Genomic DNA, 13,854 nt, shown 5'->3' on the forward strand with positions numbered 1-13,854 from the left:
AATGGGAACAGGATCATCTAAAGCCAACATTTGATGCATTTTCAGGAAGAGGACGACAAATGGAACCACCAGTGAAGCAGATATCTTTAGGAGCGAAGGCATTCACTCTTTCAAATGGTGTGTTACAAATTGATCATGCTTTCCTCTGTGTCTGTAAGGCATCTGGCACAGTGGGTCCTCTGGACATTACCACAACACTAAATAATAATTCTCTGCTTTTCTGTAGCACCTTCCAGCCAAACACATCAAAGCACAATCCCTAGCCAGTCAGTAACAGTCAGATTTGTCACTCTTCAGGATCATTAACCAGTGATGCTAGGTCCCTGAATTTCCTTCACAGTGAGCCTCCATAGAAAGTGGTTAGATGTTCCAGTCCGTCCCAGTTCCAGCGGGAACTGGCTGACTTCAGCCTTCCAACTCTATCAAGGCTTCAGCACATGGCAGGCAAAAGGAAACCCAGTTCATAAACAGAGGAACCAAGAAGTAGTACAGAAAGATTAATTGAAGGCCTGTGTTAAGTGTCTTGCATACTGTTAATGCTACACAGACAATGCAATACAGGCAGCCACTCAACTGGAGTCTTACCGCCAGCGGGATAGAGTAGGTATGCAGTTCTCTATAGGGCTGCTTTTCATGCTCCACCAAGGAGATCACTCTTCAGTCCATAGTCATGAAGTTCATCCATCCAGTGAGCACTAGGTGCCTCCAGGAGATGTCATAGCCAGTCGTGAGCTGGAGATACAATAGAATAAGAACTGGTTTGATATTAAAATTTCCATGTTCCAGGAACCCCGAAGCACTTTACAGAGTGCTGAGCTAGAAACAGTGCCGCAATTACGTAGGCAAATGCAGCAGCTGGTTGAGACTCAGCTAAAACATCACAGACTACTTTGAATATCAGCTCTTACATTGGTTGCTAGAGCAGGAATGAGGTGTGTTGGGAAGTTATAATGCCATGGCATGGAGAGCTAGGAACTGTATGGTGAAGGGGGGCGGTAACCTTACTTAGTGACCACCGATAATTTCAATACTTCTCCCATTCTCTTTTTCAGATACTTCACTGCAATGACCACTGAGCACCCAGTAAAATAAGGACATTCATACTACTATGTTAAAGTTGGCAGAGCAGAGGGGGCATGATTTGATTCAATAATAGACTAAGCCAGACAGTCAGAAGTGACCCCCATAAATGGCCGGGGGGGGAAAGGACATTGGGAAATAATTTATCAGCATTCTTTTAATTTGCACACCAAGAGCCACCTACTGACTTAGTTCCCATGCTTATGCCGAATATTTGAATCAATGGGACTCATATTTGTGGATCAGCTTTGTGAATGCAACAGAATTTTTCAAATCCACATTTGAATTTTAGTAGATCTTGCCTTTGTTTTCAGTTTTTAGAATTTCATTTTTCATCAAATTGCTTTTCAGTTACCACCGTTAAGTCTTTCCACAAGGGCTCAGTAACAACACTGGCCCATTGCCACTTCTCTCTCTATGCCCCACTCCTTAAGCACACTCCTTAAATACCATTCATTTCCCTCTCAACCCTGCCATCCACATCCATCCTACATTCAGTCTGAAACAGAGGGACTAACCCAGAGGGGCTCAGAGTTTTGTTTCCCATACACAGGCTCCACCAAGCCAATTTAGTGTCATCAATTTTTGCAAAACGTTTTTTTAAATGAAAACTATGTTTCTAGCTCTTTTATTTAAGGGTGGAAAATAAATCACTTAAGGAATGTGAAGAGAATGGAAACTGACGCAATTCTGTCTTCCCAAGTCTGCAACTGTCTTCCCAGCTTCATTGCCTCTGCTGCAGCTCCTAGCTTTGTCCAGCAGCAAAAATGAAACTGACCAAGATATCTTCAGTTTCAGATATCACTGGGAACCCAAGAACAGCACTGAAACTCCCAAGAATCGCATCCACTTCATACTGCTACTGCTGTTTGAGAAAGTTCTCAGCAGAAGACATGGCACCAAAACCGTGCCTTCGGATGTGGCTGGGGACCCTCCTCCTCAACTTGGTAACAGCCTGTTAGAAGCCATCTGTTAATTTTTTCAAGCCCTGCAGGAGTATGGATCTATCTGCCTTGTGACTCCTCCTTTAAGAAGGAAGTGCTTTCATCTTTGCATGACAGTTAAATGGGGACACTTGGGCAGTTTCAAGATGATCTCAACATCTCAGGGTAACCCAACTCAGAGCTCCCATTCAGTCCTGCTTGGAGGACTGCCGCATTCCTGGTGACCTAAGGCTTGTATACAGAAGGTGGTTTATATGCATAAGGAGTATGAGGCACACCTAAGTGCATCTCTGACTTACTATCTTTTTTCCCCACCCCTCCTGCACTGCCTAGGCCCAAGAATTCCTATTTCAACCACAACACAAGCTCTAGGTGAAGGGAAAGATATACTACAACGTGTACAACTAGACAGCAGCTTGATGTTAATTTTTTCCAGTCCCTCCCCAGCCTCAGGGGATAAAAAGCCCTATCACCTGAGGATGGGGCGGGACTGGAAAAAGGTAGAGAATATCAGCAAGAACCAGAGCAGATCTGAAATGTGATGCAGTGGAAACAACATCCCCAACTTCCGAATCCCACCCACCTTCTACCCACCTTGACAAAGGAAACTCATGCTCATATTGGTTAAATGGCCCATGTTACATGTCTTTAAAAAGGGACAATGGAAAGGATAACAGACATGAAAGGGGATCCCACCCCTGAAGAATTAAAGTTTAAACCATTTCACAAATGAAAGCTATTAAAGGGCTGCCATAACACTTGAGATCCTAGCTCATCAGCTATGCAACCCACCAGCAACAATTCCACATCTCATCAGGCCCGGTTCTCACAGCCAGCTTCATTAAAAGTCAAGGTCCAGCAAGATAGTGATGAGCTTGTCCATTTCATTTTTGGTTAGTTTTCTATTAGAAGTGATGTGTCCCCCTCCTCCCCACAAAATCCACATTTATATTTATAAACCTGTTATGGATCCTTCTGATCTGTTATAGAACAGTGGATGAATACTCCCTTCTCCATTTAAAAAATACAGAATATTACAGAGCTGGTGTCCATTCAATACCCTACAGTGTGCTACAGCAATCCACAACATGAATGATGCTGCAAGGTGGACAGTTATAAAAAAATATTACAGCGCTTCCACAAGTGACAACTACTCTTCTTTAAAATTAGATTGTTAAAGCCAAAAAGAATTTATTCCTCAGGCTATAAATCACTGGAAGGAAAGGGTTTCTAATTAAAATACTGATTGCCTCAACAACTGTTATGCCAGGGATATCTTCTAGCTATTGATTTAATCATCCCTGAGGGACACACAAAACATTAACAGCCCTGTGATTTTTCACGTGAATATTGAAAATACAGCTTGCTCCTCCTTAACAATATCAGCTGGCATTTTTCATTTGAGAAAACTACTGTTATTTGTACAGCACCGGAATGCTAGGTGAGGAAATTGTTCTCTCTGGGAAAGCACATCACTTTTCCTACAGAAGCTCCTGTTTCTCCCCAAGATTTGTTATCCTCCCCTAAACCCTATAGCCCTTCTACTGAATTCCACTTCATCCTACTGGCTTTTACTGATGCGCAAGTGATATCTTCTCCAGTGCAGACACCCTGCAGCAGTGTCTGGACATATCCAATGCTGCAAGCTTCCTACTTCTGGGGAACGTTTGGTTGATAGTTATAACTGTGCGGTTTTTTGCCATCTATGGATGCAATGGAATATGTCATGTCCTCAGAACTCCAATTAGGCACAAACACATGCACACAAACTTTTCAAATAGATTATCCAAGAATGTTATTTGCACAAACTTCTTTGCTATTACCCATGTTGGTTGGGCAAAAGCCACAGCTAGACCCATCTCTAGCTCTATGGAGACCAGCTAAGGAAAAAGAGTTCTGATTTAGTGACAGCTCCACCATTTGAGGCAGGTTGGGGATGGAGGGAAGGCTACAAAGCAAGTTCCAAGTTTCTTAAACATGGTAATAAAAACTTTGTAGAAGTAGAGTACAGGGAAACTATTCTCCATGCAGAAAAAGTAGGAGTGATACAACTAGGAGAAACCCAGGATTAAACCATACAAGGCAATGTTCCTCAGTCCTGGCGATCATTTCTAGGGTTACGAGTTAGAAAGGAGTAAAAATATTTACAATACAGAGAGGGGAGGAGAGAGAAAGACTTCCCTCCTTACCTAAATGCAGTAATTGTCACCCAGAGACAAAGAAAGTTTGAAAGGGGGAGGGGAAAGGATGAGAAAATCCCCTGCTGTCATGATAAAGGTTCTGTAGAACATGGGCAATGTTTCTTGCCCAGATACTGCAATCAAGAGAAAAGAAATGCTGAACTACCCTGTATAAGGGACTGGCATTAACTGAAGAAGAAGTTGCAAAATAACTGATTGTTCCTTTAGAACCCCATTCAGCATTATTCTTAAGCATATGCCTAACTCCAAGTACTGAGGCCAAGGGGACTTCTTGAAATTGGGCACGTGCTTAAATATCTTATGAAATCGCAGCCTAAAGGAACTAAGCTCTAAGACTCTCCCACCCCCTCTTTTTGAAAGACATGTAAAGATCTTCTTGTCTAAATCCAAGAATCAGCCTTCCTGAAAGAGCATCTAAACATATTCTACTACTAGGAAAGCCACTTCTGCTGTTTTGACTAGCTAAGTTTCAGACAGACCCTGAAAACAATCCAACCTCAAACTAAAAAGAAAAGGCCTGCACTGGAACCAGACAGAACTAAATGCTTCATCACACTGAGGTAGAAGGTAAACTTTTTTTCACCCTAGAATCCACATTTCCCCTTCACATAAGACACCCTGAAAAAAAATATCACAGTTATTCACAAGAATGAAAAAGCAGCTTGCTTCCAGCAAGCATTTACTACAGAACTGTCTCTTCAACAGATCTTGCATTTTGTAGGGAAATCCTTTTTTAAAAAATTTAAGCCCCAATGATAGAATTAACCTGTCAGATGAATAAAAATTCCAGTGTGCTAAACGCCACATTGTAATTATTAAGGACCTCCTGAAGAAGCCACTCAAATAAGCAAATCTGCTGTGATGTCAATTTAGTTGTATAGACAATGAAACCTTTCTTAAAACGAAAAACCTAATAAGCATAAAGCTGTTTGAGGAATAAACTCACTGCACAGCCTGCATCCTGACTTCTACACAGAGGGATCCACCGGGGATCACCTCCTCGCCTACCACACTGGGATGATGGGGTGAGAAGCTATTTCAGGGCAGATTCTTTTCATGCAAAAGAGCTGAAACTGAACAGCAAAACAGCATTACAAGAGCATTAAGTAATCCTACCCCTGCAGTTTGCATTTTGCTGTCCAATTAGCTAGTCCAAGCATAAGAGGCAAAGTCTAGTCCAAAATCAGAAGATATTTGCAATGCATGGCCTATTGGAATACATGCACCATGGTTTTTTAAAAAATCCAAAAAAAAAATAATGAATGCCAGAGCAATGAACAGTAAGTTACTGTACCGCGACCAAAGGAATCTGGTTTTGGATTGAAAATCAGGGAATCCACATTAGCACTTCAGGTGCAGAAGAGTTTGGAAATGCCTTCTGCTGCTCTTCCTTTCCTTCCCCCCCCCCCGCTTAAAAAGAGTCAGAGATGGTAAAAAAAAACAAACAAACAAACAAACAAAAAAATCCACACATGCTGTAAAATTCTGCCGACATCTCCCTCCCCCCTGCTCGTTACAGCAGACAGCCTTGCTCACTTGTCCCGCCGCCTGGCCACCGGGATGTTCCCCGCTGCACGGTTTGGGCTGGGAGGCAGCAAACCTGTCCTGCCACAAGAACCCTCCGCAGCGCAGACTTGCTGCCGAACCGAGAGCAGGGCTGGGACCGGGATCGGGACCAAAACGCCGTGCTCCTGACTGCACTGGGGCTCGAGAGCTAGGGCTCACAATCGTGCCCCGAGCAAGCACAGCCGCCGGGCCGGCCGGGCCGGGCCGAGCCGAGCCAGACGGGGCAGCGCTCTGAACGGCTCCGAGCTGCGGCTGAGAATGGGGTGGGAAGACGCCTTAGCGGCAGCGAGGGGAGGAAGCAGCAGGAGCTGCCTCGGCCGGGATAGGCAACGAGCCGAGCCGCCCGTAGGGATCGGAAACGCTGCTCCAGCCTCGCCCCGCTTCCAACCCCAGGGCAGCGCAGCGGCTCCCTCTGTCTCCCCGGGCTCCCGATCCTGCCTGCGGGCTTCTCAACTCCCCCGCCCCGCGCCGGGCTAGAAAGCAGAGCAGAGTAGAGCAGGGCTGCGGGTCACGGCCACAGTTAGACACAGCCCCCAGCCCTCTCCGGGCCGGCCCCCAGGCATGCGCGGCGGGGCGGGGCGGGGCGGTGCCCACCCACTCACAGGGTGCCCGGCGCGGCATGCCCAGCTATGCTGCTCCCTGCGTCCCATGCCGCGCGCGGCTACCCTGCCTGCCTGCCGCCCGCCGTCTGTCCTCAGCCCCGTGCCCTGCCCCGCTCCACGCCCTCCCCAACTGCCCCTGCCCACACAGCCTCCCCGCCCCGGCTGCGCCCCGGGCGCCCAGCAGCCCCTTACCGAAACAAGCAGGAGGCGGGACGGCCGGCGGCTGCCTCCAGGCCCGGCCCGGCCTCTCTGAGGGAGCGAGAGGCGGGCGGCCCCGCCCATCCCCTGCTGCGAGCGCCAAGCGGCGAGGGGGGCGCTGGGGACAAGGGCAGGAGAGTCGGAGGGGCAGGGCACTGCATGTTGGCTACACACACACACTTACTACTTATACTCCAGCTTACTTAAACCAGTGCTGCACACCTTGTGCCCATGCTCTTACTTCAGTTCAGCTTAAACCTTGATTGACATAAGAAACTGAAATAAGCCTGGTTTAAATTAAAGTAAGAGCATCCAGGCAGCCTCTTGCCTGGTTTAAAATCACACCTTGAGTTAAATCAATCCAAAGGCATGTGTAGAGGAGTAAAGCAAACTGGGCATATTGGAAGGCACATAAGAGGGACTGTATGTAGACTGAGGGGAAGTTACAGTTCTCAGAGTAACCTTAGCCAGCCCACATCACACATCTGGAGTAACCTGACTTGCTAGTGGTGCTGTTAAATGTAATCTTACATGCAAGCAAAATTGGGCCCACTATACATTGAACAGCATACCCAGTAATCCAGAACACTCCCTATGTACAGTGTGTAGGCTGCTGTTTGAGCAGGCCAGCCGTAGGGAAAATGGGGCCCTGGACAAACTCGTATTTTGGTGCCCCTGGCCCCTGCTGTCTCCCTCTCCAACCCCCCCATTGCCCCAGGTTCCCTGCTGCCTCCCCCCATGCTTAATTTGTAATGAAAGAGGTTCCGGAGCTCAGCCCTGGCAAGCTCCTGCACAAATGAAGCACTGGCTGGGAGGCAGGAGAGCGGGGGCTGCTGGCCGGGCACTCAGCTCTGAAGGCAGCACTGATGCCAGCAGCAGCTCAGAAGTAAGAGGCAATACCATACCACCCTTACTTCTGCACTGCTGCTGGCAGCGGCGCTGCCTTCAGCCCTGAGCAACTGGAGAGTGGTGGCTGCTGGCCAGGACCAGAGGTGCCAGGGCTATGAACTGCCAAGCCCCAGCACAAGTTAAACACACTGCTTCTGCCCTCCCCATTGCCCCGAGCTCCCTTCCACAGCCTTGCACCCCAGGCCCGCCCCACTCCTTGCCTCTTGGCCACAGCACCCCCCAGGTCATGGCGCCCTGGGAAGTCACCCATGTCACCCTCCTCTAAGGCTCGCCGTGTGTGAGAACCTTTTTTTGCATTTCCCAGCTTTTGAGTGTTTACAATTGTAACCTCAGCGTCAGCTTTTGTATTTAATAGAGCAGCAGAGAAAGAAAAAAAGAGAGATGTACTAAGTTAAATGTCACTTTTAAATCACGTAAAAATATTATATTAAAACATATACAAATGGCTGATTTTATGTACTGCATGTTTATAGACACAAAAGACGCATTCACATGCACGGTAATGTAAATGTACATTTCAGGTCTCATGTGCATCTAATAGGAAGTACCTCAGGGCACAGCACTGTTGTTTTCAAAGATCTGGGGATCCTGACATCCCCATACATACTTGCAGGCCCAAAGGACTGCTGTGCTTCCACCCTTTTGCAACATTTTCTTTAGATGTACCTGGGCCTTCCCGCTTCCCCTCCACAATTCCCTTTCCCCTAGTCCCTGCTGGCCAGCACTCACCTGCTTGGACTTGTCAGCTGGAATTCAGCTGCAATTCTCCTTGGCTAGCCAGCTGTATCTGCTAGTCACATGCTATCCAGCTGCATCCCACAGTACCCCAGTTTCTCCAGCTCCTGCTGTACACCATGGTGCTTCAATCCCACTCCTACTCCACTGCTAGCTGGGGATTTACACACATACACACATTGCCATTATATATGACCCTGAACCACCCACTCCCAAGAATGCCCTCAAGCTGCTGCTGATTCCCCCCAACACAAGCGTACCTGCACAAAATGTTCTGAAAAACAAAGGAATAAGGACAAAGAGACTAAACTGTTTGTAGCTGGCTCATTTAAGGGCTGCCCTGCTGCTCTACATGTCTTTGGGCTTTGAGATCTAGTGATTAAAAGCATTTTGTAAGAGCTAAGTAATATTACTGAGATGCTGCGGTGTCCCTCATCCTGACAACCAGTGTAATGGGGTGTTGTGCCCATCCTCTCCACCTCAGCCTAAAGGTACTGTAGCCACTCCTTCTCACCAGTGCAAATCTGTTCTGCCTCAGGCTAAAGTTTGCTCTTGGTTATGCCTGTGTAAATCCAGATTAGTTTGCAGAGTTACTTCATCAGTACGCTGGCATAAATTGAAGCAGAATCAGGCCCTTTATATTAGCCTCTTCATCCAGTCCAGAAAGCTGCTCCACCCAGCTATTCTGTTTCAGCCCAATTCAGGGAATGGCCTGTTCCAGCTGCAGCACTGATGGGTTTTATCAGTCCAGAACAAGCTCCCTCAATGCAGTTCCTACCTTGGCCAGCCATGCTCCCCCAGTCTGCATAGAGACTAGCTGAGGAGAAGTCTCGGGACGTGATTGGGGAACAGGGGGGAATTGATGAAGGGCATAATTCCATAAGCTACTTTAAGAAAAAGATTATTCTATGAGGAATCTAAAGGGTATAAGGCACCTAGTACTCTGAAGGGCATTTACTCTGAAGTAAGACAACTGGGAATCCTGTTTTTATTGCAGTTTCTTTCATAGAAGATAAGGGTTGGAAGGGACCTCAAGATGTCATCTAGTCCAACCCCCTACTCACACCCCTGTCCCACACACCCTTTCACACTCAACTGCAAGAATTGTAACACAGCTCAATGACAATCTGCATGGGAAAATAGGTTTTATACCTCTGCCCAGCACCAGTAATGTAACGGAATGAGCCAAATATCAGATTTAAACCCATGACTGAAATGAACAGTCTCATGGTCTACCAACCCAGTCACCCAGAATAATTTCGAGCTATAAATATATATATGTGTATGTACAGCCTCAGGGGTGTCCAGCTTGCCATAGCCTCCAGTGAGGCTGGGACCCTGAAGGACTGAACGTGTTTTCAGGACTTGGTAGGAGTGGCACAGAGTTCCCACCTCCTCCTCCCTCCAAGCCACTGTCATCTTCAAGCTTCACATTTGGCACAACACATGGACACAAACAACACACAAAGAAAAAAGCATGATTCACCAGAGGAAAATATTACCCCAGAATTATGAAAGAGATCTCTGTGCAATGATATTGCAGAGAAAATGGTTGCTGTGCATGAAAATAAAAAAACAAACTCCTAGACCGGCTTATATCTGGCAGGGGAGCAGTGGCGTGTGCTGAGCTCCACAGCCAAAATGCTCTAGGCACACTCTGAATAACAATCTTCTTTCCCTCATGACAAAGTGGACCCTTGAACTAAGGGACCAGACACAAGGAGGGATTCACTGTGATGGAAATTTTTTACCTTTGGCATGAGAGTGGAATGAGTGTGAAGGGTCTGCTATTAGACTCCAGGCCAAGTCCTGCAAACACTCATTACTGATTCAGAAAAGCATTTGAGCAGGTGCTTCACTTTAAGCATGTGCTTAAGTTCTATGGAAATTAAAGGTAGGCACATGTTTCTGAGATTTCCTGATCCAAGGCTCTGAAGTGTTTTATAAGAATGTATTGGTTAAATTTCACAACACTTCTCTGAGGTAGTATACTACCCATTTTACAAGTGGGTAAACTGAGGCACATAGCAATTAAAGTGAAGTGATTTGCTCAAGGTCACAGGATTCAGTGCTAGATATAGAAATAGAGCCCAGGTATCCTGACTCCTAATCTCCTCTTGTGACCACTAGGTCACACTTTCTCCTATAGAGACACATCAAACAAGTTCAGACGTGTTAATATGGGCTATGAATATAGTTAATTCCTGCTTAAATTCTTAACACAGTGGAAACACCCAGATTATTTTTCCTCTCATACCTCCGAAAACAGCATGGTTGGAAATAACAAAAGTGTATCTGAAGATGCTAATTGGCTTATATTTTGAAATCACCCTTGCCAGAAGTACTATCTGTCAACAGGGGAAGATGTAGGAACCCCACTTGCTTATAGATACATTTCCCCATGCTGAAGATTCCTATTATCAATGTCATCGCATTTCTGCTTACAGCTGAGACAAGTGGGTCTCAATCTAGTCCTCTGTGAATATTCATCCACACCACAATACAACTCAGCACAACCAATAGTCTATTAAGGAGGCTCAGAGCTGGAAGGATAGGGATTCCATACATCAGGATTGAGGTGCATTGACAGAACTGTAAGGGGGTTAGCAGAACTAGAATGGCAGGGATCGGGAGATAGGGTCTCAGCTATGGTTTCTGAGCTCTGTGGAGTAAAAGTCTAGAATAGCAGAGTGTTAGTTTGGCTCAAGATGGAGGTGCACTGGCAATTCCGCAAGACAAAGGGGAGCTGCAGCTCAGCACTGAGGTGTACTGGCAGAACTTCCAAAAGTCCAAGTACCTTGGGGTGCAATGCCTGATAGAAGGAAGTCAAAGAACACCAGCATCTGCTCTGTGGCTCAAGCTGTCCAGCAGGGCCGCCAACAGGGGGACCAAAGGGGACAATTGCCCAGGAACGTGGCAATTTAAAAGGGTCCAGGCCTCTTCCGCCCATGGCCCTGTCCACACTTCACCCTCGTTCCACCCCAGGCCTGGCCCCGCCACTCTCCGTGACACCCACTCCCCACTCGGCCTCCCTGTTGTCACTTGTCCCTTGCATTCCCTCTCTCCTCCCCTACTCACCCCCCCCCGGCACTGCTCATTGCATCCCGCCCCTCTGCTCAACCTCCCCCAGCTATTGCTCACCGTCTGGGGGAAAGGGGAGTATGGAAGAGAGGAGGGGGACCAAGCAGGGGGGAGGGACGTGGCGGCAAGCAGGTCAAGCTGGGGAGGGGGATTCAGGGGGGCTGGGGTGGAGCAGGGTGGACTGTGGGGGGGCCATGGGCAGAAGAGGCGGGACGGGAATGTTCTGCCCTGGGGCCTGGAATTGCTGTTGGCGGGTGGGCCTCCTGTCCAGTGTCCACAGAGACCAAAAGAACAGTAGTAGTATTATTAACTCTCGCACACGTCTTCCTGTCTTCCCACAAGAAACCTTGATCTCTGTAGAGCTCTCCATTCTGGCTTGATTAATAGCCAGGAGCTGCTGGGAAGAGAGTGGCAGCCTGGTTCAGATGTCACCAGCACCCACTCCCACCGTACTATTAGTATCTTGTTAGGCCCTCTCCCCACACAATAACACAAAAGGGCCCTTCACCCCTTTGTAACTCAGCTATAAAATGATGGGCGATGAGAAAAATAACCAGTGATTAATGCCCATAGTCTCCTTCGCCCTGGTCGCTCTGAGCTCATAACAGCAATTATTCTATGCTGGGAGGCCAGAGGCGACAGCAGCAGTAACACTTTTTCAGAATCTGCTACATTTTCAGGGTTGGGGTGCCAGGTTATGATTTAAATCATGTGAATGCAGATGAAAAAGGAATAACAACACCCACTTATTCATTGAAATGGTACAAGCGTAGGGCCAATCCTGCCCTGCCCAGCACAGCACTGGAGAGCAGAGAGGCAGTCTGCTCATTGCCACAAAGATCTTGCCAGCACAGGCTGGGCGAAAGCACTCCACTGTGGGCAGACCTTGCTGAAATGTGCATGCCCACGGTCTGACAGCTGGGCTTGGTGCTGATGGGCAGCACACACGTTAGCTGGGCTGGAGGGCTATCCCTACTCCCTAACCTGCAGACCACACCCCTTTAGGGATGTAATTGACATATTAGCCAAGCCAGCTTCCCAGCATGCTGGAGTGTGACATGGAGGGATCTTGCCTTGCATAGGGAGAATCCGCACTCTGTGCCAGGTTTTTCCTCTGATAAACTCCCTGAAAGCACAAGTTTAAACCTCTGCAGAGTAGTCAGCTCTTCATCCTGCTAATGGAGATTGTTTGAGTTCAGTGCAGTTTGAGGATCTTCTGTATGAAACCAATGTGCTGCCTGTCTGCCCTTGATTACCCCAATTCTGTTGTGCAATATGCTATGCACCAGTTGTTTGTTACCCTCCAAAAAGGTGGCTGGATTTCAATGGAGCTGCACGTAAAGTATGTCATGTCCAAAGCGGGCACTTCGCGGGCTTCTTTGGATTGAAAGATTCATATAATTGTAAGGTATTTGTATTCCAGATGACTTAGTGGTCCAGGTGAAATAAGATGAGTGGTGTCCATCAGATTACCTGCAAACAAGGGTGTAGTGGTTGGATCACAGGATGACTATGAGCTGTCAATGTGATGCAGCCGTGAAAAAAGCTAATGCAGTCCTTGCATGCATCAGGTGAGTTATTTCCAGTACAGATAGGGAGGTGTTAGTACCGTTATACAAGGCGTTAATCAGACCTCATCTGGAATACTGTGCACAGTTCTGGTCCCCCATGTTTAAGAAAGATCAAGTCAAACTAGAACAGGTGCAGAGAAGGGCAACTAGGATGATCGGAGGAATGGAAAACATGCCTTATGAGAGGAGACTCAAAGAGCTTGGCTTATTTAGCCTAACCAAAAGAAGGCTGAGGGGAGATATGATTGCTCTCTAGCCCTCTGATTTATAGAGAATTTATAAATACCAGGGAGGGAGAGGAGCTATTTAAGTTAAGCACCAATGTGAACACAAGAACAAATGGATATAAACTGGCCATCAACAAGTTTAGGCTCAAAATTAAGTGAAGGTTTCTAACCATCAGAGGAGTGAAGTTCTGGAGCAGCCTTCCAAGAGGAGGAGTGGGGCAAAAAGCCTAATTGGCTTCAAGACTGAGCTTGATAAATTTATGGAGGGGATGGTATGATGGGACAGCCTATGATATCATGTGGCCCATCAGCCACTGCCAGTAGCAAAAATCCTCAACAGCTGGATATGGGACACTAGATGGGGAGGGCTCTCAGTTGCTACAGAGAATTCTTTCCCAGATATCTGCCTGGTGGGTCGTGCCCATATGCTCAAGGTCTAAATAATCACCATATTGGAGGTCGGGAAGGAATTTTCCATTGGGTCAGATTGGCAGACTCAGGGTTTTTCACTTTACTTTGCAGCTTGGGGCACAGGTCACTTGCAGGTTTAAACTAGTGTAAATGGTGAATTCTCTGTAACTTGAAGCCTTTAAACCATGATTTGAGGACTTCAGTACCTCAGCCAGAGGTTAGGGGTCTATTACGGGAGAGGGTGTGTGAGGTTCTGTGACTTGCAATGCGCAGGAGGTCAGATTAGATGGTCATGATGGTCCCGTCTAACCTTAAAGTCTATGAGTCTA

General features: G+C 47.2%; 1 protein-coding gene across 1 annotated transcript in view; it reads right to left on the reverse strand.

Moving 5' to 3' along the window:
* Positions 1-6,605, reverse strand: part of LOC137155244 (ankyrin repeat and fibronectin type-III domain-containing protein 1-like) — a 508,614-nt gene extending 502,009 nt beyond the window's left edge. Inside the window, exons 1-2 of the mRNA XM_067551451.1 lie at positions 6,586-6,605; positions 586-732 (exon numbers count right to left, since the gene is read on the reverse strand). The gene's annotated coding sequence lies outside the window, so the exon portion shown is untranslated. The remainder of the gene's footprint in view (positions 1-585; positions 733-6,585) is intronic.
* Between the last annotated feature and the right edge of the window lie 7,249 nt (positions 6,606-13,854).

The sequence above is a fragment of the Emydura macquarii genome, unplaced genomic scaffold (assembly GCF_026122565.2).
Source record: "Emydura macquarii macquarii isolate MOO-44397 ecotype Brisbane River unplaced genomic scaffold, CSIRO-AGI_Emac_v2 contig_1348, whole genome shotgun sequence".
Taxonomy (NCBI): Eukaryota; Metazoa; Chordata; order Testudines; family Chelidae; genus Emydura; species Emydura macquarii.